This window comes from Delphinapterus leucas, chromosome 6, assembly GCF_059928025.1.
Source record: "Delphinapterus leucas isolate spDelLeu-1000000601 "Yukka" chromosome 6, BTC_Dleu_Yukka2, whole genome shotgun sequence".
NCBI lineage: Eukaryota > Metazoa > Chordata > Mammalia > Artiodactyla > Monodontidae > Delphinapterus > Delphinapterus leucas.
Genome location: NC_143134.1, coordinates 21,241,284 through 21,246,157, shown reverse-complemented (window position 1 = coordinate 21,246,157; position 4,874 = coordinate 21,241,284). Strand labels below are relative to the sequence as shown.

The 4,874-nt window shown below is 38.1% G+C and overlaps 1 pseudogene; it reads right to left on the bottom strand.

The window, feature by feature from the left end:
* Positions 1–533: 533 nt before the first annotated feature.
* On the bottom strand, positions 534–1,754 carry LOC111185325 (sodium/potassium-transporting ATPase subunit alpha-1 pseudogene; annotated as a pseudogene).
* Positions 1,755–4,874: the final 3,120 nt, after the last annotated feature.

Here is a 4,874-nt window from a genome sequence, read left to right as displayed (position 1 = left end):
TTCTTGAAACATCGCGCTGTCGCTTCACCACCAACTAATTAGAGGAAAGTCCACTCTCCGATCACACACCTTGGAACCCTCACCACAATGTTGCCTTTTAAAACCCTTCCCTGAAAGCCTCAGGGAGTTTGGGTCTTTTGGCACTAGCTGACTGTTCTCCTTGCTTGGCAACCCTGCAATAAATGTTATACTTTCCTTCACCACAACCCACTGTCAGCAAATTGGCTTTGCTGTGCATCAGGCAAGGAGATCCTAGTTTTCCTCTCTACAAAAACAAAAAGGCACAGAATAACCTTCCCTGCTGTGGTTTCCATAGACGGATGCTTCTCTGGGAACCCTTTCCCCACCTCCACCCACACACCCGCCCCATATAGCTACATGCTTCATTTCAGAACATCTTGCTTCCTCCACATGTTTCAGTGCTTTCCTACCACTATAGAATTATGAACTCCAAGAATAAAGTACACAAAAAGGGGGGTGGATAATGGGAGCAGACTGTGTGACATGGTGCTCCACAGTGTGCAACATGGGGTCTAGTAGTAGGTTTCCTTCTCCACCAGCCACCAGGGCATCAGCATCACCCGATGATGACATTTCCGACTTTGTCATATAGGAGGATGAGGAGAGAGTAGGAGAAGACACTGAGCCACAAGGTAGGTTTGAGAGGATACATCCTCAAGGCAACACCCACTCCAGGGCAGTAGAAAAGGAAAGCAGCAAGGGCCATCTCTCCAAAGAGGCCAAATCCCCTGCTGGAAGACTGGATTCCTCCTGGTCTTGCAGATGACCAAGTTGGCCCATTGTGCCACCAAGATACTGACAAAGAAGGCTGTGTGGCAGGTAAAAGCCAAGATTTTCCTCTGCTTGTAGGTCCACTGCGTTCTGCAGCTGTCCTCAACATCACTGATCCAGTGGTCATCTCAGTCCCCTCAGACCCAGCAGGTGAATTGGGAGGAAGCTCTTCTCAGCCTAGGATCACAAAGTAAGTGAAGAAGCCCCCCAGGGCCTGGATCATACCAATCTGTCCATAGGCCATGCTGGTCAGCTGCTTATTCACATGTTTGTCCATTTTGGGGTTTTCGAGCTGTCTCTTCACGATGTCACTCTGAGCTAGCTCATAAGCCAGAGAGGTGGCTGGAACCATGTCCATGCCCTAGTTAATGCAGAGGAGGGTGATGGTCCTCAGGGGTAGTGGAATGTTTGTAATAATGAATATCAGGAAGGGGGTGTTCCAGATAATACATATCTGGAATGTTCTGGTTATAGTGTAGGCAACAGATTTCTTCAAGTTATAAAAGATTAGACGACCTTCCTCTACTCCAGTCACAACTGAGGCAAAATTCTCATCCAAGGAGAATCATGTCAGTAGCTTACATAGACACTTCTGAGCCTGCAATTCCCATAGTAACCCCAGTGTCCACCTTCTTCAAAGCTGAGTCATTGACACCATCACCAGTTACAGCCATGATAGTGCCCTCTTTCTGGCAGTCTTCCTGAACAATCAGCTTCTGTTGAGGAGAGGACCTGGGAAACACAATCTCAGTATGGTACTTCAAAATGTCATCCAGCTGCTGGAAAGTCAAGTCCTTCAGATCACTTCCATGTACCATGCAGGCATTGGCATTTCTTGGGTTCACCTGGCTCACTGGGATGATGAGGTAGGCAGAAATGTCTTCTGTGGTTTCCTTGTCTTCTGAGAGGATGCCCACACCTTCGGCAATGGTTTTGGCTGTGATTGGATGGTCTTTGGTAACAAATTAATAATCTTTCAAAATAAGAAAAGAAGCACTGACTGAGATGGTTTCACTGGATTATGCTGTACACCCCAAACTGAATAAATGCAGAGGAAACACGCATAAGCAAAGCATAGTCAAAATGCTGAAAAACAAAGAAACAATGAATTCTTTAAAAAGCTGGAGAAAGGGATACATTATGTACATGGGAACACAAATTCAAAAGGCCATGGACTTCTCATCAGAAACTAAATGGGCATGTAGTATTATTTCAATATGGATTTAATTTGCATTTCCTACTGATTGGTGGTATTGAGCATATAGCTATGAGTGGATTACCTATTCATATATCTTCTTTTATAAATTCTGTGAATCTTTTCCCCATTTTTATTGAGTTTATTGTCTTATCTTTCAGAATGAAGAGTTCTATATATCTTCTGGATACAAGTCCTTTGCTAGATACTATGTATTATTAAAATAGTTTCTCCAAGTCTGTGATTTGTTTTATCATTTAACTGTGTCTTTGTAAGAGAAGTTTATAGTTTTTGTGATGTCAAATTTATTAATTCCCTTTCCTGGTTTAGACCTATTTTGTTCTACCTAAATATTTGCCCATCCCAATGTTGTAAAGATTTTCTCTTATTTCTTCTGGAAAAAAACTATAGTTTTAGTTTTTATGATAAATTATAATATTTAGGCTTATAATCCATTTTAAGTAGTTTTATGTGGCATGAGGAAACGGTCAAGGTTCATTTTGGTTCAACATCATTTTTTGAAAAAACTCTACTTTCCCCACTAAATTACCTTGGCTCTTTTGTCAAAAGGCTATCGGCCATATTTTGAGGATTTGTTTCTAGGTTCTCTCTTATGTGTCTTTATTGATCTATATGTCAATCCTTATGCCAATACCAGTATCAAAATTTCTTTAGATTTATACTAAGCCTCGAAATTAATTAGTGAAATCCTCCAATGTTGTTCTTTTTCAGAATTGTACTGGCTATTCTAGCTCCTTTGAATATTCATCTAGGTTTTATATTCAGCTTTCAGCTTCCCAATTTCTATAAAAATAAATAAATAATAAATTTAAGAAGACTGCAGAGGTTTTGATTGGGATTACATTAAAATTACAGATCAATCTGGGGAGAACCACAATCTTAATAATATTGAGTCTCGCAGTTCACAAACATGGTTTCTCTCTCCATTTATTTACATCTTTTTAAAATTTCTCTTGGCAATATTTTGAAATTTTCATTATCAAGTCTTGTACAAATTTTATTGAATTTATCTATAACTAGTTCATGACTTGCATGCTATTAACGGTATTTTTATTTTCCAATAGTTTATATCATATATAGAATAAAATTTTTATATTGAGTTCTTTACTCACTCACTTGTGAGTTCTAGTATCTGCGTTTGTAGCTGCCTTAAAATTTTCATCATACATATTTATGGCATCTTCCTTTAGATCCTTGAACATATAGGATATATTAATGACAGGTTTTTTGTTAATGTCCTTGTCTTCTTATTCCATCATCTCCATCAATTCTTGGCATGTTTCTCTTTACTTATTTTTCTCTGGGTTACAGGTCATATTTTCCTCTTCACATGACCAGCAAAAATTTTTATTGGATACTGAATGCTATGAACTTTATGTTATTAAATGCTAGATTTTATTGTATTCACCTAGAAGGTAGTTAGATTATTTGGAGATTAGGTTTATCCTTCCAAGGTTTATTTTTAAACCTATTCAGAGTGGGTCTAGAATACTCCTGAGGTTAAAGTAACCATTTTAATGTGTTCTATGGTCTCTGCCCAATGCCCTATGTATTTAATGAGGTCTTCCCACTTTAGTTGGAACAACCAGAGTGTTCCCTATACCTATACAAGCTCTGGGCATTGTTCACCTTAAAGATTTCCAGTAATTGCTCTTTCTTCACAAGTTGTTCTTGTCTAGCTCTTTCAGGTTTTACCCTACACGTGTGCAGAGTTCTCATCCAAAGATGCATGAAAACAATTATCCACATTTCTGGAGTTCTTTCTATGTATTTCTTCCTCATCTTCGGTCTTTTCCTCAGAAATTCCAGACTCTGTCCTCCCTGAACTTTGCTCTCTGTCATTTCTATTGTTACAGGAGATTGCTAGAGTCTATCAGAGGTTCATCGCCCTGGCCTGCAGTCCAGAAATATCTTCAAAAATTTTTTTACGTATTTTTTCCTTGTAATGGTAGGGTTCATCTCATTTGTTTCCCTCCTTTCCCTTTTCTCAGAGATTGTAATCCTGTCCTGTCTGTTATCTTATGTATAAAAGCAGATGCTTTTATAGTAACTCTAATTTACAGATGTTCACAACAGGAGAGCAGTTCTGTAACAGTTTGTTCTCTTATGCTAGCTTTTACTGACTTCGGTCAACCTCTTGTTTTTACTAGATTTGATTATATCCATCTTTAATATATTGAAATGACACAATATTTCTACCTTTCTCAAGGTATTTAGGAATGATTAAAGACACTGAAATTAGAATCATGGCAGATTTTTAAAAGGGTACTTTCCCTGAGTGAATCATTTTTAGCTTAAAAAAGTCACAGTCTGATACTTTACACAGTCTTAATGTTTATTTTATCTGAGAACGTTAGATTCTTAGGCATTACAGGTAATTTCCTTCTCCTCTCACACCCACACTCTGGGTTTAATGCCTAACTTCTATAAGATGCTTTGCATTTTCTACTTTCTCTATGGTATTCCTTTACCTACATTCTGCCCCCATGCAGCCATGTAATCTAGTGATGGGTTTATAAGTATCTTGAGAACCATTAGCATCCTCCACCTACTAGAAGATTATAGAAAAACCATCCATGAAGAATACTTATCCCAGAAATTGTTTGGTTTATCTTTTGATATGGGGAGTTGAGCTGTTTTCCTTCCATATACCAGGAACTGAAGATACAATTATAAGCAAAAACAGGGTCCTTGCTTTTGTGGAAATTATACTCTAATGTAAAAAATGCATTAATTATCATACAAATAAATGTGTATTTGGAAGCAGTTACAATTGTTATAAGGAGAAGGAAAAGTGTATAAGTGTATAAGGAGTGTATCTTATACACTCCTTATAGTGTATAAGGAGAAGGAAAAATGAGACATT